Source organism: Rhinatrema bivittatum, chromosome 3 (genome assembly GCF_901001135.1).
Source record: "Rhinatrema bivittatum chromosome 3, aRhiBiv1.1, whole genome shotgun sequence".
Taxonomy (NCBI): Eukaryota; Metazoa; Chordata; class Amphibia; order Gymnophiona; family Rhinatrematidae; genus Rhinatrema; species Rhinatrema bivittatum.
In genome coordinates this window covers 344,685,559-344,707,707 of record NC_042617.1, presented here as the reverse complement: position 1 = coordinate 344,707,707, position 22,149 = coordinate 344,685,559, and positions in this window count along the sequence as shown.

The following is a 22,149-nucleotide window of genomic DNA, read 5'->3' as shown; positions in this document are numbered from 1 at the left end:
TACCACTCCACCCTCACACCAAGATTTGTAATAATCAATACAGCTACCAAAACTAGTGCAGCTGTTGCTGAAGCAACCTGCTTCCTAGTCCCCATTGCCTTTACTGGATGATATTCAGCCACCATCAACCTAAGGGCAGCAACCCAAATGACTCTGGGGAGTTTTTGGACTATTGGAACCAGGCCGGCTCCCCTGTGGCATATGATTTTGCTGTATTAAAAAAAAGAAAGAAAGAAAGAAAGAAATTAAATCAATCTTCTTATGAATTGAACCTGTGGTAGGATGGAATCTAACTAGTAACATTATCCACAGTACTGCACTGCCATATCAAGGTCATGCTTGATCAATTTTATAGTCAGATTGCCAACAGATTGTCAAGTTCAGTGATTGTACTCACTGTTCATGGTATCATTGGAAGTAGCAGGGTGGCCCTTGTCTCATGATGTCATGAGTAACAGGAATGAAAACTGAGTCAAACAATCCATTACTTATGAAATTAGATTATACGAAGAACCCACCAAGAAGACTGGGCTCAATGAGGCTTATATTCTTATAGGAAGCCCATACACTCCCTTCAAACACCACATTTTTGCAAAGTGACTGTAAGTAACATAGACATGTTTTAAGTCATGGTCGAATTAGTGTTGGGAAAAGCTTTGTGGTGCTTGCCTTAATTTTTTCTACACGGTACAAGCACAGGCTGCGAAATGCAATATGGTTTGCAATACATTCAGCAGTACCCTGGACAGCACCTCAAGAAATGAATACCAAATAGGGATGTGAATCGTGTCCTCGATCGTCTTAACGATCGATTTCGGCTGGGAGGGGGAGGGAATCGTATTGTTGCCGTTTGGGGGGGTAAAATATCGTGAAAAATCGTGAAAAATTGTGAAAAATCTAAAAATCTAAAAATCGCAAAACCGGCACATTAAAACCCCCTAAAACCCACCCCCGACCCTTTAAATTAAATCCCCCCACCCTCCCGAACCCCCCCCAAATGACTTAAATAACCTGCGGGTCCAGCGGCGGTCCAGAACGGCAGCGGTCCGGAACGGGCTCCTGCTCCTGAATCTTGTTGTCGCCATTTTCCAAAATGGCGCCGAAAAATGGCGGCGGCCATAGACGAACACGATTGGACGGCAGGAGGTCCTTCCGGACCCCCGCTGGACTTTGGCAAGTCTCGTGGGGGTCAGGAGGCCCCCACAAGCTGGCCAAAAGTTCCTGGAGGTCCAGCGGGGGTCAGGGAGCGATTTCCCGCCGCGAATCGTTTTCGTACGGAAAATGGCGCCGGCAGGAGATCGACTGCAGGAGGTCGTTCAGCGAGGGTTCCGGCGCCTCGCTGAACAACCTCCTGCAGTCGATCTCCTGCCGGCGCCATTTTCCGTACGAAAACGATTCGCGGCGGGAAATCGCTCCCTGACCCCCGCTGGACCTCCAGGAACTTTTGGCCAGCTTGTGGGGGGCCTCCTGACCCCCACGAGACTTGCCAAAAGTCCAGCGGGGGTCCGGAAGGACCTCCTGCCGTCCAATCGTGTTCGTCTATGGCCGCCGCCATTTTTCGGCGCCATTTTGGAAAATGGCGACAACAAGATTCAGGAGCAGGAGCCCGTTCCGGACCGCTGCCGTTCCGGACCGCCGCTGGACCCGCAGGTTATTTAAGTCATTGGGGGGGGGTTCGAGAGGGTGGGGGATTTAATTTAAAGGGTCGGGGGTGGGTTTTAGGGGGTTTTAGTGTGCCGGCTCACGATTCTAACGATTTATAACGATAAATCGTTAGAATCTCTATTGTATTGTGTTCCATAACGGTTTAAGACGATATTAAAATTATCGGACGATAATTTTAATCGTCCTAAAACGATTCACATCCCTAATACCAAATAACAAAAGAAGCCTCTACATCTACACCAGCAAAAGCATCCCACTGAAGTCAATATAGCTTCATCTGGATATCATCTGCATTTGTGTGTGTGTGTGTGTGTGTGTGTCTCTGTCTCTGTCTCTGTCTGTCTGTCTGTGTGTGTGTGTGTGTGTGTGTGTCTGTGTGTATGTGTGTCTGTCTGTCTGTCTCTGACTCCTGGTTGTTATTGTTACTGCTGCTATGTCTCCAACCCCTCCCCCCGCAGTTTGTATTTACATTTGATCATTTATTGCCCATTAAAGAAGTAATACTATGTTAATGTAAGGGGTGGGGAAGAAAAAAATCAATGCTACTCAGATCAGTAGCCGAGGGGAAACAGTGCAGCAGCTGGTTTGCAAACAGCAAGCCCACACAGATCAATGAAATTACCCGCTAAATCTGCTGATGCTCACAAACTGCTCCGGCACTGTGATGTCTAACCTTTCTCAAGTTCAAGATCTCCGGCAAGACGGCAACAGTTAAATGCAAAAACAAAAAAGAGAACTCCCCCCCCCCCCCCCAGAAAAAAAAAATCTACGCACAGCAGAGTGGATGAGTTTGATACAGACACGTACAGTAATGCAGCCCTGCAGGAGTGACTGGTACAACTGCATGTTTTATTATAGATGTAAAATCTGGAGCTGTTCCAAGGTGTGTGTGTGTGGATTGGGGGAGGGGAGAGTTTGCTTTTTATTTTGTCCTTAAGAATATTCTAATCCATCAAGCATTACCTTGAACTATGGTATTGATACTCCAGGGGAGCTTTTCATTAACGCTCTTTGCCATGCAGGTTTCAGACCACAGCTTGTCAGCAGAGGTGCAGCGAGGTTTCGTGGACGTGTTGTGTCCCATGGCCTTCTGCCTTTTAGAACACATTGTGCTCTTGTCCAGAAGCTATGCAGATATGCTTGGAGGTCTTTAGTTTGCTGGAGACACAGTCAAAATGTGCTACCTTTTTTGTGGATCGGTCAGAGCATGCTTGATTTATTTCGGTAGACAGAAATTCATCAGCAAAAAGACCATTTCAGCCTATGGTACAGTCACTGTTATGGCTGGCATGAAATCTCTACCATGACCACAGCCAGAATCCTTGATTTAATATTAGTAAAAGGCAGTAATGTGCTTCCTGTTTCATATCAAGACAATTGCTCTAACCCTGATCCATTTTACGTGAGACACTCTTTGTGTTCAGGATTTAATTTGAAAAGAAGTACTTGGCACATTCTGTCATTCCATTACTGAATAAAGATTATGGGGCCTTTGCAATACAGTTTAGCGTGCATATTAAAGATCATTTTGCAAATGCTAAACATAACATATGCATTATGGCCTTAAAATGCATGTTAAGATGGTCCCTCAAAACATTTATGTGCTAAAGTTCGCATGTGTCTGAATGTAAATTGGAGCATGTCATATAAAAAAAAAAAGGCTTTACCATGATCATAGTAAACAGTGTGTTATGCTGACTTCCACCCACTGTTTATTGTGGGTTTGATAAAAAGGCAAACAATTTAACAGCTGTCTCAGATCAGGTGTTAATTGTATGTGAAAACATTTTTATTGGCATTTATCAACAGGAATACATCAGCACGGGGATGTTGTGGTCTGATACACCCCCCCTCCCCAAATACAAACCAGAAAGCTCAATCAAAGGGTAGCCCCCTAACCCCCCTCCCCCTTCACCCCCCCCCCCCCGAAGCAATCTCCCAATAAAGTAATGCGTGAGAGTCCAGTACAATCTAAGAGCGAGCAAAAATAAAGATCCAGCATATTCTAGAGCAGGAAGCAAAGATTCCTCAGGCATTCAAAATGCGGCTCCTAACTCAGTGCGGAAGTGCTTGTATATATGGATCCCACGTTGAAAGAAAACGCCTCCGGTGAACAGATGTGCTGTGAGAAAGCATGCTATCCATGCTTATCATTGAATGAAAATAATTCCTCCACGTCCAAAAAGAAGAGGGGTCTTCGCACCTCCATCTCATGAAAATCACCCTCTTCCCCACCACACTAGCCTTCTGAATTAACAGACGGGACCCCACATCTCTAACCCATAAAGGGGGAATACAACCAAATAGGAGCCAAAGGGGCACCACTGGTATAGAAATACCCAGAAGGCCCGCCAAATAGCCAGCAATTTGGCACCAAAGGCATTGGATAGGTGGGCAGGACCAAAACGCATGAGAAAGGGTTCCCACTGCTGCCTGACAATGGCCACTGGAGGCAGAGGAAGAAATTGTCAATTGGTAAACTACTTGAGCCGAAAGGTAGGTTCTACCCCAAAACTTTATATTGTAACTCCCAATAATACAGATTAGGGGAAATCCGAGCCTCCCTTCCAAAACAATAGTGGAGAATCGATTGTGGGAAAATAAACTACCCATCTTTGTTGCAACGCCTCACCAATAGGGAACAGACATCCACTCGTACAATACCCTTTATTCATTTATAATAAGTAGAAAGTGAGGGGTTTTTTTCTTTGTCAAGCCCCATAATCTTATCTAACTGGTGGAAGGTTGCTTGTTGCAGAGAATCTGGGGATATGGACTGCAGATAATGATGAATTTGTAAGTATGGGAAGGTATGCTGCACCCCGAAACCATACATGTTACGCAGCTCCACAAAAGTCAGAATCTTCCCCTTTCCCATCACCAAATGGCCCATCTGAGTAATACCCTTGGCCACCCATCTACACAAAGCCAGAGACTGAGAACCAGGAACAAAATCAACATTGCCTACAATAGGCAACAGGAAAGCACAAGTCCGTGGCATTTGTAGTAATTTAGTAAGTTTCAGCCATGCTTGTCGAATTGGTTTGGTGACGACAGATAGAACCAAAAAGGTCGGGAGCTTTCCTGCTTCCACCTGCAAGACACATTTAAGATCAACCGGAGCCACTAAGGCCTGGTCTACTATCACAATGGCATAAGAGGATTTATTTAGCAACCAGTCTCAGGCAATACGCAGATTACTCACCAAATTATATAGGCATGTGCACTCAGATTTTTTTTTCCCAGTTTGCTTTGGGGTGTTTTCATTTCTTTTATAATTTTTTACTTTTGTTTTTGTTTGTAGAGATGTGTATCGTGTGATCGATCGTCTTAACGATCGATTTCAGCTGGGGGGGGAGGGAATCGAATTGTCGCGGTTTTGTTTCTGTAAATATCGTGTAAATCGTAAATCGGGGAGGGCAGGAAAACTGGCACACTAAAACATCCCTAAAACCCACCCCGACCCTTTAAAATAAATCCCCCACCCTCCCAAACCCCCCCCCCAAATGTCTTAAATTACCCGTGGCCCGAGAGTGGAAGATCACAACGGGACCCCCCCACTGGACCCCAGGTAATTTAAGACATTGGGGGGGGGGGTTCGGGAGGGTGGGGGATTTATTTTAAAGGGTCGGGGTGGGTTTTAGGGATGTTTTAGTGTGCCGGTTTTCCCGCCCTCCCCTTCCCCTCCCCCTTCCCCCGATTTACGATTTTTGACGATAAATCGGGGGAATTCCTATTAAATATCGACTCTAACGATTTTTGACGATTTAAAATATATCGGACGATATTTTAAATCATCAAAAAACGATTCACATCCCTACTATTTAGTGCACAGGAAATTGAATACAGTGTGCACTAAATCGATTTAGTATACACTATTTTGATTTAGTGAACACTATTTTTGATTTTAATACACACAAATATTTTTTAATGTGCACTAAAAAATTGGTCCATACTAGTCACTGCTGCAAAATCTTGAGTGAATTTTAAAAACGAAAGCGTGCAACAATCAGGGGATGCCCAAATAAGTCAGGCTGGCACATGCTGAGCAGGTTTTAAATGCTGCCTGGATATGCATGTATCTCCTGCTGCGCACACAAATACAAATTTCCAAAAAGGGGCAGGGCATGGGCATGGTCTGGGCAGGACATGGTCATTCTGGTATTTTAACCTGAAATTAGCACATAAATACTTACACAACATGGCAATTTCTGGGGTACTGTTACGAGCGTGGATGGTGATCAAGAGCGTAAGCTCCTGTGCCATGGCATGACCTGCAAAACCTCGGGGCTGGCCACAGCTCACGCTGCTGGCTGACGAGTGAATCCAGCATACGCTGAGCAGACTGGAACATTCTTGACTTGGACGTCCTACACGCACCAAGAGTCAGACCAGAAATGCAATGCTGGTGCCATGAATAGCCCTCTGGCCACTCCAAAAGCCCTTTTGGACTACCAAATGAAAGCAGTTGCGTGAGGACAGAAGTGACTCAGAAGACGTGGACATGACGTGGAGACTTGGACAACTCAAAGAAGTGGGCATGGCTTGACTTGAATTAGATGAGGAATTGAACATAGCTAGAGACCAGTTATCACTTAGAATGAGGAAAATCATTTGGAGCGAGGAACATCACTTGGAACAAGGAACATGGATCCAAGCGAGGACTAAAGATGAGGTTCAGGCAGGCACTAGGAACTAGAGATGTGAATCAGAACCGGAATCGGTTCCGGTTTCGGATTCATGGACCATTGGGAAATTATTTTTCCCAAGGTCCAATCGTTGGTTTTTTTTTTATCGGCTGTGCCGAACCGATAACCCAAAAACACAGCCCAACCCTTTAAAATTAGTTCTTTAGTATCCCCCCACCCTCCAGACCCCTCCAACCCCCCAAAAAAAACATTTTAAGTACCTGGTGGTCCAGTGGGGGTCCCGGGAGAATTCTACAGCTCTCGGTTCGTCGGCTGCCAGTAAACAAAATGGCACCAATGGCCCTTTGCCCTTAGCATGTGACAGGGTATCCGTGCCATTGGCCGGCCCTTGTCACATGGTAGGAGCACTGGATGGCCCGTGCCACTATTTTACCCAGCACTGAAGTCAGGCTCACTGGTCTATTATTTCCCACATAGCCCCGGAGCCCTTTTTAAATATTGGGCTTAAATTGGCCACCCTCCAGTCTTCAGGTACAATGGATGATTTTAATGAAAGGTTACACATTTTAACCATATAGATCAGAAATTGCATTTTTGAGTTCCTTCAGAATCCTAGGATGCATACCATCTGGTCCAGGTGATTTGCTACTCTTTAGTTTGTCAATCTGGCCTACTATATCTTCCAGGTTCACAGTGATTTGGTTGAGTTCGTCTGACTCATCACCCTTGAAAACCATCTCCGGAACTGGTATCTCCTCAACATCCTCATTAGTAAACATGGAAGCAAAGAATTCATTTAGTCTTTATGCAATGGACTTATCTTCCCTAAGAGCCCCTTTAAACCCTCGGTCATCTAATCATCCAACCAACTCCCTCACAGTTTTCTTGCTTCTGATATATTTTAAAAAGTTTTTATTATGAGTTTTTGTCTCTATGGCCCGTGCCATCATGGGCCGTCCAGTGCTCCTACCATGTGACAGGGGCCGGCCAATGGCACAGATACCCTGTCACATGCTAAGGGCAAAAGGCCATTGGCGCTATTTTGTTTATTGGCAGCCGACGGCCCGAGAGTGGGAGAATGCTCCCAGGACCCCCATTGGACCACCAGGTACTTAAACATTTTTTGAGGGGGTTGGAGGGGTCCTTAGGATGGGGGGATACTAAAGAACTAATTTTAAAGGGTCGGGCTGTGTTTTGGGGTTACTTTTAAGTGTCCTTTCTTCCCCCCCCCCATAACGATAAGATAACCCACAAAATTAATCGTGGGGTTTCCTATCGCTATCAGGGACCCCATGATATCTGACGAGATTGAAAATATCGGCCGATATTTTCAGTCATCAGATAAATGATTCACATCCCTACTAGGAACAAGGAAGGACCGCAGGTTGGACAAGCATCTTGAGCCCAGGAACTAGGAACAAGACTAGCAAGTCAGAACTTGGAACTCAGAAACTTGACTCAGAACATGACTTCAAAACCAGGAAGGACTCCAAGGACTTGACTCAGCGAAGACAGACTTGGAGACAGGCCTTGTGCAATGAGTCACTCTACATAGCCTCAGGGGTGGGTTATGGACCACATCACTGGCATACCTGGAGGAATTGGGAGTTGTGCCATGAGGCAACCTACACAACCTCCTGGGCTGATCATGGACCACTTTGCAGGCACATTTGGAATGAGACCAAGGAGAAGACCTGGAACATGGGACTTTGAGATGAAGACTAGAACATCAGGAAGTTGACTGAAGACACAGGACATCAGGAACTCACCGGCAAAACCAGGAACAAGAAACTACTGAAGACAAGAAGAGACCTTGCAAGCAGACAGAAGACCAGATATACCACACAAAGATCGAGGAACATGAAGACCAAACAAAGTCCTCGTGAAGGAAACAGGAAGCAGTCATAAGAGCCCTTTTATAGGGCTGACTGGATTACATCATCAAAAAGGGCAGCAGAGCTTTTCCTGCCATGGGCCCTTTAAATTATAGGCAGCAGCACATGTCCATGACTTAAAGTCTATGTTGGTTGCACTAAGAGAGCAGCAAAATTAAGAAATATGGAAAATCGTTACAGGATCAATACAAGAACTTTGTCTGCTCCATTGGTTGCCCATTGCATTGAATTAGGACACACATTTGAACACTTGCAATGGACGATCATTGATAATGTCAACAATCCTTCTGGTGATTTGACATCTCTTTTGAATTACAGAGAACAGTGGTGGATTTATAAATTAAGAACGGAGCACCCTAGGGATTTGAATGAGCAATTAGACTGGTCATCTTTATTATTAATCAACTTATTCTTGTCACACTGTGTATACCTGGGACATTGATGTCATTCTTTGATCACATGGTTTGTTCTTTGAAAAATGGATGCTGTGATATGGAACAGTTGACTAACATATTGCAAAGGTTTGCACACGGAGCTTGATGTGAACAGCGGGAGAATTTCTGGGTATTTGGTGAGCCCAGACCCCTCATGAAGGATTGAATCTGAAACCTGGCCATGCTGGGGAAAAGGAAGAGATAACAAACCATTTTATAAGCATTGAGGAGCTTTCAGGATACAGCTTTGATGTGCTGCTAAGTAATATTATGAATAACTTTTTGTGTTATAAGCACTGATGTGCAATATAAGAATTTATTATGCTTGGTACAACGTTTCACATTTTTCACAGCTTCAACTTTTGTTTATGTGTTTAACATTTTTTAAGTCTCACTGACCTAACAAAAAAACGGGGGATGGTGGTATGTTGATAATTACAACATGAGCGGGTAACCTGTTTGGTAACTTTATATAATGATATGAAACTACTACTTCCTTCATTTAAAAATTTTTCAAGACATACACTTGTCTGGAAAAAGTGTTTTTGAAAATACATTTAAAAACAATTTTTTATTAAAAAATTCATGTGAGTTCATTATGATTTTAAGAAAGCAGAAGTAAGAGCAGAGATTTCTTTTCTTGTGTTTTTTCAGGACTGTGAAGACTACACATCTATCTTTTGAATTGGTTTTCTTTGTGTATTAGAGGCTTACAAAGTCAACATTCATAATCACAATAGAGTGATTACATAAAATAAACAAACAAAACAATAATCAAAACAACAAAGATTATAACAATATTTTTTAATCTTGTCATAGCAATGCATCATTCCAGCAGATAACATAAGATTCCCCAGCATACAACAGAGACAATAAGATGCCCCAGAATAATATTCATATTCTAGTGCTAGGTCTTAAATCTTGTAGGCATAATATGGGTCAGTAGCCTTGACTGCTGATTGCACTTTGCCCATAAAGAGAACAATGTTAATGAGGACAAGTGCAGCAATTTAGCTTTATTCTGCCAATAAAAGAGAAGTAATTAAAGGCTCATATGTCCTAGCATCTCATTACCTAGCACCGTACTGCTAAAGAACAGTTTGTCTAATCCAATATAAAACTATTCAGCACAATATGCTAAGAAAGTACAAGTCTGCTATACAGTTTTTAGCTGATGAAATTGAAATGAAGGCAAAATACAACATCAACTTTTCAATGAGAAACATTCCCAAAATTGTGCACAGTGAACTCAAAGTTAATGAATCCTCTTAATGAAAGAATGGCTTTGAGATGCCATCCAAAGTTTTGCGCTCAGCTATTAATGCCTGCCTGGAGCAGGCATTAATAGCTGAGCACAGGAAAAAGAGGTACATAAAAGCAGAAAAAACTAGAGATGTGTATCGTACCGGCAATCGTTTCCGGTTTTGTATTTGTAGAACTGCAGGAAATTTCATTTCCCGCGGTTCTGACCATTTTTTTTTCGGCTGTCTTGATCAGAAAAAAAACAAACTACCCTGATCCTTCAGATTTAATTATTTACAATCCCCCACCATCCTAACCCTCCCCCCCAAAAAAACTTGCCTAAGATCCCTGGTGGTCCAGCAGGGGTCCCAGGAGCCATCTCCCGCTCTCGGGCCATCTGCTGCCAGTAAACAAAATGGCACCGGTGGCCCTTTGCCCTTACCATGTGACAGGGGCTATCGGTGCCATTGGCCAGCCCCTGTCACATGGTAGGAGCAATGGATGGTGGCGCCATCTTAAAAAATGGCATGGGCCCTCCATTGCTCCTACCATGTGACAGGGGCCGGCCAATGGCTCTGATAGCCCCTGTCACATGGTAAGGGCAAAGGGCCATTGTCGCCATTTTGATTAGTGGAAGCCGACAGCCCAAGAGGGGGACATCGCTCCCAGGACCCCCGCTGGACTACCAGGGACTTTAGGCAGTTTTGGGGGGTTGGGGGGTAGGGGATTGTAAATAATTAGATTTGAAGGGTTGGGGTGGGTTTGGGTTTTTTTTTCTGTGTGCCCTTTCTCCCCCCAAAAAAATGATAAGAAAACTACACGAAATTTCGTGGGGTTTTCCTATCATTTTTGGGGACCCACGATACACGACGAATTAGGAAATATTGTATGATATTTAAATTTGTCAAAAAAATGATGCACATCCCTAGAAAAAACTGCTTTTCTGTACTTCTTAAGTAAAACAAAAAAACCCCAGAAAAACCTCAGCAGACTGCCGAGTTATGAAGACCGATACCAAGTTAGCAAGGAGGCACCAAGGTCACGCAAGCGACCCTAGTGCCTTCTTGCTAGCGTGACCCCCTAATTTGGTTATAGCATGGCGCCCCCCCCTTGCGGGTGCCAAGCACACATTAGGAAAGTGGGCGCTGATTTTTCAGCGCCAGCTTTCCGCGCTTTTTATTGCATTGGCCCCCAAGTTAGCAAAGTGGTAATGAAATGTGTTTTCAAGCTTCGCCTGATTAGACAGGTTAAATTGTTTTTCAATGAAGTGGATTTAAAAACTGTTGTTCATACTTTTATTATGTCCTCTACTGACTATTGTAATGCTCTTCATATTGGTCTCACCCAGTCTACTTTGAGAGATATGCAATTGATTCAAAACTCTGCTGCTAGACTTATTTCTGGCTCTATGAGCATATTACACTAGTTTTGCTGAAGCTTCATTGGTTACTTGTTTTTTGGAGAATTCATTTTAGGATCCTGTTACTGGTTTTTAAAGTCATGTGTGGTTTGGCTCTGGCTTATTTTAATGTACTTTTAAAGACCTATCAACCATGATGTTTGTAATTTATTGGCGGAACTTTCATATGGCTAGTACAGCTGGCAGAGTCATGAGAATGCTTATTCTATGTGAAGGAACCAATACTTTGGAACAAGCTTCCAGTGTCTTTAAAAGCTGTGACATCGTTATTACAATTTAGCAAAATGTTGAAAACTCATTTATTTAGCTGTGCTTTTAATCAGTAACTTGTACAGTTACTTGTTCTTACAAAATCCAGTGGATACTGACCATTAGGCCATTTGGCTTGTGTTGTTGCTTTTAAGTTTTAACATTTGTCTATTTTAATTGGTTTTTATTTTTATAATTTTTTAAATTGAATTATGCCTATATATTGTTACCCACCTAAAATTGCAGATAGTGTGGGATATTTTTAAATAAATAAGTAAAAATAAAACCCCTTCCATTAGATGCCAAATTACTCTCTCCCTCTCCCAGATCCTCTAATACCAGTATCAGCTTCTCTGTCCTCCATCCCTGGCTTCCACTCCACAATGAAAGCATAATCCCTGGGATCTAGTGGACATCCTCCCTTCCCCCTCTCAAGAAAAATATCTATGGTGGTCTAGGGGGATCCTGAACCCAAACTCTCACCCCCCCCCCCCCCCCCCGGACCCTCCCTACCTCAAAGAAGAATCGGTGGATTAGAGGGGCCTGGAGCACCCCCTAGCTCTAGGCCTGGTCAATGCTATTTTCCAAAATGGCACTGACTGACCATTGCCCCTTTCAAATAATTTCACCATGGATTATCTAAGGGGAGCACGTTCCATAAAAAAGGCACCTGATAACTGAAGGAAGATTCACATGTAACCTCGTCTTATTAGAACCAGGAGTGGGGATTTGCAAAGATCCTTTCTGAGGTGATTGTAAAGTCCTTGATGGTGTATAAGGGATTAACAATTTAGCCAAGTACATAAGAGCACCAGAGCGAAGTGCAGGAAAAGCCAAATGAAGAATTTTAAAATTAATACGACAGATCACAGGGAGCCAGTGTAGTGCATGAAGAACAGGCGACACATGATCACATTTCCTTAAACCAAATATTACTTTGGCCGCAGCGTTCTGAAGCAATTGAGGCCATTTGATCTGAGGTACTGGAAGACCCCAAAACAGGAAGTTGCAATAATAAATTCTGGAAATAATGAGGGAGTTTATCAGGATTTTCAAATCATGGCACTCGGGTAGTGGAAATAGTAAATGTATCTAATGAAAAAGAAAGATATTTGAACTATATAAGTGATATGATGCAACATGGATAATTTAAAGTCTGTTTTGACACCCAAACTAGAAGCAACATCATTAAGTGAGATTGGAGTGTCCAACATAGTGGGAGGAAAAGGATAGGCAGATGATTTGGTGCTAATCCGTAGAGCCTCGGATTTAGAGGGATTAACTTTAAATGTATAATTAGAAACCACTGGGCTACCTGATCTAAACAGCTGTTGAGGTTAGAGACAGAGTTAGCTGATTGTCAAAGAAAGCAGTAATTTGTATGTCATAGGCATGCATTGAGTGTGTAAACCCACAATTCTGTATAAGTGTAGGCAGAGAGGGCAAGAAAATGTTAAAGAGAAATGATCAGCCAGATACAAAGAAAACCAGGAGGTCAATATTTAAAAGACTTCCATCCGTCTGAATGGAAATGTTCTGTCTAGATTTTAGCAGGATAAGTAATTATCTGGCTAAAATCTAGCTGGATAAAAAAGAGGTGGACAACTTTAAGCAAGGATGTAAAGCGAGACATTTATCTTGCTGAATATATAGGACTTTAGCCAGACAACTTGTCTACTAACTGGCCTACCGAATATGGTCCTCTTTTAAATGATTGAGGAGAAGGTTATGGTTGACAGTGTCAAAGGCAACGCTCATGCCAAGAAAGACAATGAGCAAATCCTTACCACTGCCAGTCCTCAATCTATCATTCTCATGGGCCAGCAAAGCTGATACTATGGCTCTTATGAAAACCAGACTGACAAGGTTAGAATATTGGTCTTCAGCTGGTCTACTACTACTTTTTCATAATTTTGAATTAAACAGGGAGATTTGAAAGGGGCCAATAGATAGACAAAACAGTAGGGTCAAGGGACTCCTTCTTCAGGAGAGGTCAGACACAAGCTAATTTTAATTGTGCTGGAAAAAGTCTGGTTGACAATAAATAACTGATGATGCCAGAAACAGGCGCAGCTAAACCCAAAGAAAGGTTTCAATTTTTTTTTCTCATATTGGCCCAAAGCTATGGAATTCGTTACCTCATTTCCTCACCAATCAAGAAAACTTAAAATCCTTCAAAAAAGACCTAAAATCCTGGCTACTCAGCCAGTCTTTTAAAGACAGCACTCAATGACTTTAAAGTACTTTAACAAAGCCTGCTATCTTTCAATATCCCCCTTGGTCAATCTCCCCTGTTTCATGATACAGATGCCCCCTTCTTACGATGTTCCCAGATATCTCTGTTCACCTATTCAGGGTATCTACCCTGTGTTATCTTGTTCTATTCATTCTCCTTGCTATGTCTTCTCTCATTAGTGTTAATTTTTAAATTTCAAACATCGTTCAATGTAACATGTTGTTTTTGTATGTAAACCGGAGTGAAGGCAACTCTGCTATACCTCGGTATATAAAAAATGTTAAATAAACAAAATAAATAAATAAATAAAGAAAATATTGTAATATTTTAAGATGAAGTGATTATAACAGGAGCAAAATGCTATCTTCAGAAATCGGATTAAATGAAGCAAACGTGCTATTAATAGAAAGGGGAAAAGGACAAGATGGATAGAGTAATGGGCCCCTTTCATCTTGAAAGTCTTTATAGATAGAGTTAAGTTAACCTTGTTGGCAGAACAAACAGAGCTATCTGGTGGCAAAGAAGCAGGTTTTATTAGAAGGCTGACCAATAAATGTAAACACTGCTTTGGGTAATTATTGGCTGGTTAAATCTTTTCAGAACATTTTTCTGTTAGCTTTTAATAATTCAGTTTGAAAATCTTAAATTACAACTACACAAATAACCCCTAGATTCATCAAACTACAATGTATTTTCACAGGAGGGGGTCTGACTCTTGCAAGGGGGTTTCGTCGCGATAGTGGGGCCCTTCTCCTGAAAATGCATTGTGGCTGTATGATACATTATTTTGTGTCACGGCCAAATACCGCAACACAAAAGAACGCAGCGAGCAGTCCTTTAATGTAATGGTGGCCCTAACCTCTTGGGAACACCATCACCTTAAAGGGCCGCTGGTCCCCCAAAAGCAACCAACACAGCCAAATGGGGAGGATGAGCAGGGTTCAGTGCTGATCCCCATTTCAACATGGGGGCCACCGGATGAGGCGGCCACAACTCATAGAACAAGTTAAAAATAGTAAAAAGTATGCATGTGGTGACCCCCTTCAATAAACAATAAATGTCACAACCTGGTGCCCCTGCCCCATACCCACCCCACCTCAGCCCCTATCCCTCTGACCTCCCAATGTAGAGAATTCCCCCACCCCCACCTCACTGGACAGAGAATACCCAGCCCCTGGCCCCCCAAGAGAGATCTCCCAACCCCCAGATTCCTGATGCAGAGAATCCCCCCACTCCCTGGCCCCCCCTGGACAGACAATACTCCCAAGGCAAATAATTTCCACATCCTCAGCCCCTGACAGAAAATTCCCCACCCCCACCCTCTAGTTTCCCAGATGCATAGAATCCACTCACCTCCCCACCACCCAGCCCCCCCCCCCCCCCCCCGATAGCAACCCTTGAAGGGCCAAGATTTCAACCCCCCAAAAAACCTTTTTATAAAACCTCAGGTGTCCCACTCCCTCTTCCCACCCTGACCCCTACCTGGATCTCATGATAGGGTCAAGTGCACCCTCGCACCTGATCAGGTCAGCACCATTTTCCAAAATGGCACCAACCTGACCTTAACCCAGCTAAGGTCTGACAACATGGCTGGGGCAAGGTCAGGTCAACATCATTTTGAAAAATGGTGCCAACCAGGCTGGGTGCTAGGGGGCACTCAGCCCTGATGCAGGATCCAGGTAAAAGTCAGGTGGGGTTCTGGAGGGGGGTCAGGGTGGGGAAATAGTGCAGGGAGTGGGAGGTGGTCCTGACATTTTTTTACATTTTTTGGGGGGGATGGGGGTTTGAAGTCAGGAATTGCGCGCACATGGACAGCCATGCGCTGCTTTTAAAATTGACCCCTTAATGTTTACTATTTTTAACTTTTTTGTGGATTTGGAACTAAGTTGGCCGGTTGCCTCAGGTTGAGATGGGGTTCAGTACTGACTCCCACTCAAACTCCCCCCCCCCGTTTGACTGCGATTTTTGTTTTTAAATTTTTCTGCTGCTTTAAATGTGCGGTGGGAGCATCAGGACCCATGTTAGGGTCCTGGCCTCTCGCCGCACATCTAATGCATTTCAAGGTGGTGTAGATATTTTATGGTGGCTGACCACTCTCTCGGTCAGCTGAGATACAATATTTGTATCAAATTGATTAGCAATGACCTTCTTTGCATGCTTTTGCATTATTCATGCATGCAAATTGCATGCAAGGAAGGTCACTGTAATGAGGAGGATAACTGGGCAGTGAGATGTAAAATATCATGTGTATCGCATGATATAATGTGATAGTGCACTATTGCAGCGTTATCGCACGGTAGACGCGACATAACATGCATTAGAGCCCTAATGTGGTTTGATGAATCACCCTGTAAGTTTATTGTCAGCTGCTTTTTGTTTCTGCCAAGACCTCTCATGGTGTTGGTCTGCCTTCATAGAATTCTCAGGGCAGGATGGTACCAAGGCTGAGAAGAATGACAGTTAATAAAGCATTGCTTTAAAGGGGCCACTTTGTTAATGGTATTATATAAAGTATTGCTCCGGAAATCTATCTGATCACTTAATGGTCGATCTCTAAAGTCACTAGAAAAGAGATCTGTCAGAAATGAAAATGAGAACCAAAGTGTGACCTACCTCATGTGTAGGGAAGTTAACCCATTGAACAAAACATTAGTCATCAAGTCAAGAAAATTTTGGTCTGCAGCACTGTCGGCGTGAACATTGAAATCACCCAGAACAAGTAGTTTATGGTGGTTCATAAAAATATCAGCCAAATAATCTATGGGATCATATCTTAACAGGAAGGAGAATTTTGGAACTAAATTTGTTTGCACTAAGAGAGTAACAATATAATCAATGAGAACTGCGTATAAGTTCCTTAAGTTGTAGAATCTTTGAATGAATTATTGCAAACCCGTCACCAACACTTCTCCCCCTTCTCAGACAGCAAGTTGTCTTCCTTTAACTTAGCATCTTCTGTTGGTGTGGACCTCTTTTTAAAATCTTTATACCTTACTACATCTCAGTTGGATCCCATTCCCTCATTCTTTCTGAAAAAATTCTAAATTAGGATTATCTGGGCCTCTCTCAATTTGTCTCTCTCTTCTGGTTTTCACCATGCATAGTTAAAAATAGCCAGTTTGTCTGAAAAAGGACTCTCAGGATACAACTTCTTCCGATTATAGACCTTGCTCCTATCTCCCATTTCACTCTAAAGTCTGGGAAAATGCTGCCTTAGGTCAACTGCCCGATTATTTTATTAAAACTAAAATTATTCACCCATATCAGTCTGCATTTCAAAAAGGATAAACAGGGACCTTTGTTTTCAGTTTTTACTTTATTTTCCTCTGGAATTTATGTGTTTATTATAAAGAACAAAAACTGGAGAAATATCAGTTGAAAAAATAACTCATTTTTTTCCCCACTGAAGTTTTCCTACTTTTGTTTGTTATAATAAACACTGATAAATTCCTGGAGAAAATAAAATAAAAATTAAAAATGAAGGTCCCTAAGGATATAGCCCAGAATCAGCATTATTGTCCCTTGTAAATGAAAGGATGCCCTTGATGTCTTTTTTAAACATGAGGGTGATCTTCAACACTATTAGCCACTCTCTGCTTCTTTAGCGTTTGAAAGAGTTTGGACTTACTGGTATAGCCCTCTCCTGGTTTTGATCTTATTTAGCTAATCATTTTTTTCATGTTGAGTGGGATTCCAAACTCTCTGATCCTGTGCCTTTTACCATAGAAGTTTCTCAGGGCTCTGTCCTCTCTCCCCTTTTAAAAATAGTTTTCTATCTCCCTAGCCACTACAATCGACTTTGGGTTTAGACAATCTATTTACCCAGACGATATTCAAATTACTGCATTTTTTTTTACACAAAAGTCTTCATTTCACTCACTGACTTTAATAATTGTCTAGAACAAGTGGCTCTCTGATTACATAAATTCAAAGCAAATCCAGTAAAATCCAAGGCATTATGGATTAGCACTCATGGATACTGTTATGTTGGGTACCTCTATTGTCATTAAAAAATACAGAGGTCCATATTCAGCTGCTGTATAGCTAACTAGTGCTGTATATTCAGCGGGATGGCAGTGACACTGAATATAACTGGCTCTCTTACAGTTAGCTGGATAAGTTTATCTGACTAACTTTAGGACAGCCTTTGGCCTGACCAGAGTTAGCCAGATAAATTAACCGCTAACTATGAATATTGGAGTTTGGTGGATAACTTATCCAGCTTTCTCAACTTTTCCCCGTTATGCCTATTCCCTGCCCCAACTTGTATGACTAAAAGGTAGATTTTAAAAGGGGCACATGCCTGCCTGTATACATGTGCTATTTTATTACCAATGTGCATAGGTTATGTGAGAGAGAGAGAGAGAGTCTCTTTGGGAAGTTGTCTGATACTCTATATATGGACCATTGTAAGGGGCCACTTTGATTCTGGGTGAGTTGTTTTTTTGTTTTCTTTTTGTAGGATGGGGGACTTCGGGGGGTCAGGGGGTGGTATTTCAGATACATTCAGAGATATCCATTGTAAAATTGACATCATTAAAGAATTATAGCCTTCATAAGTGATGAAAATTCTAACAAGAGGAGTTGATTTGTACCCTGCAGTCTCTGCTAGCTGCATTGTACAAATCAACTCCTTTTCATCACTTACAAGGTCTAAAATTCTTTAATAATGTCAATTTTACAATGGATATATGTGTCTATAACACCCCCCCCCCAAATGTGTCTATAACACCATCCCCCCAAACCCCAACCCATCTCCTGAAAACTCACCCCGAATCAAAGTGCCCCCTTAAAATGATCCATATATGGAGCATCAGACTGCACTTTATAAAGAGGTTCTCTCTCTCTCTCTCTTCTTGCCCTCTCTTTCTCTTTCTCAGTGTCAATGCTGGTTCTCCCTACCCTTTCCAGGCACACATACCTCAATGTACATGCACCCTTTCTGGCTATTTAAAATTCACAAAGCTCCCAGCAGCCCACTTATACACATATGTGGCCACTTTTGTGCACACAAGGCAACCAAGATGATAAAGGGGATGGAACAGCTCCCCTATGAGGAAAGGCTAAAGAGGTTGGGGCTGTTCAGTTTGGAGAAGAGACAGCTGAGGGGGGATATGAAAGAGGTCTTTAAGATCATGAGAGGTCTTTAATGAGTAGATGTGACTTGGTTATTTACACTTTCGAATAGTAGAAGGACTAGGGGGCATTCCATGAAGTTAGCAAGTAGCACATTTAAGACTAATAGGAGAAAATTCTTTTTCACTCGACGCATGGTAAAGCTCTGGAATTTGTTGCCAGAGGATGTGGTTAGTGCAGTTAGTGTAGCTAGGTTTGAAAAAGGTTTGGATAAGTTCTTGGAAGAGAAGTCCATTAACGGCTATTAATCAAGTTTACTTAGGGAATAGTCACTGCTATTAATTGCATCAGTAGCATGGGATCTTCTTAGTGTTTGGATAATTGCCAGATTCTTGTGGCCTGGTTTGGCCTCTGTTGGAAACAGGATGCTGGGCTTGATGAACTCTTGGTCTGACCCAGCATGCAATTTCTTATGTTCTTATGTTCTTACCTTCTAGCCAGATAAGTGACTTATCTGGTTAGGTGGTGCCCACTGATCATAGCCAGATATTCTCATCATTTCCACATTAGATGTTAACCTGGATGCTAAACTATCTGGGGTCTCTCATATTTCATCAATAATGAAAAAAGAATCCTATTTTTTGTTTCAGATATTCATTGTTTGCATCCTCTTTTAGAATCTTACAACTTGCTGCTTTTGGTTTATGCACTCATTATACCCAGAATTGATTACCGTTTCTCACTTTTCCTTGGTCATCTACTAACTCACCTTAAACAATTATAAAACACAGCAGCTAAGGTAATTTATGGTTTGAAGACTGTCACACCGATTCTAAAGAAATTGCACTGGCTTCCAGTACTCTGTCTTATTTGCTTCGAAATTCTTTGCTTGACTTTCCGTGCAGTGCATACACGTTACCCATTGCATTTGTCATGATTGTTAATTCCTCATTCACCTACAATCATCATAAAAATAATTTCTTGTAAATTCCCTCTCTTTCTCTAACCAGGTTGGAGAGCACCTTTGAGTCCTTCTTTAGCTATCAGGTACCAGGTTTTATGGAATGCTCTTCCTCCAAAGTTCAACTATCTAAAATTTAGAAAAGCAGCTTGGGCTTTCTATATTCTGCTAGACATATTCCATCGCATCTAGTTGCTACTGTGTTTATAGCTAGCTATAAGATTCTTGCCTTGTGTTTTTTTTAATGAGGTTTGTCTTTCTGGGGTTTTTTGGTATTTCTGTGTGTAAACTGCCTAGATAAGCCTTCGTGCCGGTGATATATTAAATTTAAATAAATAAATAAATAAAGTGATTGATCTACATAAAGCCACTACCAAATCAGTTTAAAATCTTGAATTTTAATTAAGAAGGGTGAGGATTAAATATTCTTTTCACGGGAGATATGTGGTTATTCTATCTCTGACAGTTAAAATTTTACAAACCAAAAAGTTTTCCAGCCTGATTCCCAGTCCTGTCAACAACATTTCTGTAATGATTTCTCTAGGCTTTTTCTGTCATACAGTCATAGTTTTAATTCTTTTGAAAGTTATGTACTTCAGCTTTCCAGGGATATAAATTATTTGTTGGTGTCAGAAAAAAGTTCCAAAATATTGTGACTTTGAGCTGGCTTGCTGCAGTCTTAAAATACTCCAGGATGAAAGTTCAAATCTGAGGGGAATTAGAAGCATCAACAGCCCTGAAGTTGCCAAAAAGCTGAAAAACAGAGAAGATACTAAAGGAATAAGGAGAAGTACTTCTGGGGCAACCCTAGGCCTCAGGCCTTAGAGCTAAGTGCTGTGTCATGGGGTCTTCAGCTTTGGATCTCCCATCTATCAGGCAGGCCATGGAGGTCCTGGGAGTGCCACAGAGATTACTGCAGTAAATTTAAGGAGGGAGGGAGAGAGGAAGGAACAGTAGCTGTCATTAATGTGGCAGCCACTGCTAGTCAAATAACAGTGCTGTGTGTGAACACTGGAGGAGGTGCCCTTTCAGCCAGAAAGCATTCTCTAGAGCTGCCCAAGCAGTTGAGAGACAGAAGAAGATTGTAAAAGAAGAAAAGGCTATATATATATTATATATATATATATATATATATATATATATATATATATACTAGCTGTGCCCGGCCACGCGTTGCAGTGGCAGAGTCAGGTTCTTTTCCCCCCCTCCCCCTTCCCCTTGCTCATTTACCTCAGTCACACATCGTCTTCCTCCTTGGTCACTCACCCCCCCTTTCCTCCCCTTTCCCCACTCTAGCTCTCTCCCCTCACACTCACCCCTCCCCCTTTGGTCACTAACCCCCCTTCACTCCCCTGTCCCCACTCCAACTCTCACCCCTCACACTCACCTCTCCCCTCTGTGTCTCTCCACTGACACTCACCACCCCCTTCATTCTCCCTCCCATCACTGTCACCTCTCCCCGCCTACTCCGTACCCTTTTGTCAGTGACACCGCACCCTCTCTCAATCTCCTTCCCTGATTCTGATCCCTTCCGGCTTGCAATGTCCTCCCAGCTGCCCCCCACCCCCTGTCCCTCTCCCTCTTGTGCAGTTCTGCGTGGCCCGCTCCCGAAGGTGAGAGGTCAGCAAGGATCCCTCCCTGTCGTGCACGTGAGCCGTACCAGATCGCCGCCGCAGCTCCTCCCAGGTGTCGAATTTTGGCCGGCCGACACACCACGCCCGATATTGTCGCCGGTCCGCCGCTGCTGCTCCTTCCAGCGCCATGTTGGTCCCGCTGTGTGCGACGTGCACCGCTGCTGCCCCTCCCAGCACCATGTTGGTCCCGCTGTGCCCGACGTGCGCTCCCACCCACGCATGCGCAGTACAGCAGCTTCATTTCCCAAGGTAGATAGCGTGTGTTGCATGTCTGTCCAACAGATGTCGCTGCTTTCCCCACACACATGTAAAAACATGTTTTGTTCTGTAACCGTGTGACATCTATGTAATCTAGATAGAGAAGAACCTTGCCGAAAGTGAAAGCAAGCTTGTGTCCAAATTTGAAAGCAATTGGTGCAGTAGCTGAGCCTGGTTAAGTTGAAAAAACAGAACAGAGCAGTAAAGGTTACAGTTTGTGTGGTTTTTTTTTTTTTACCCCAAATGAACAGCACCAGCAAAGAATAGTTTAAATATGCAAGCATGCCTTCCTGCTCCCCCCCCCCCAAACCAGGCGAAATAGAGCAACCCACGCTACAGCCCCCCTCTTGGGAGATGTGGAGAATCAGTGCCTCCCCCCTGTGAAAAACGCGCGGCGGAAAATAAGAACAGTCCCCCACCGTGCTCCTCC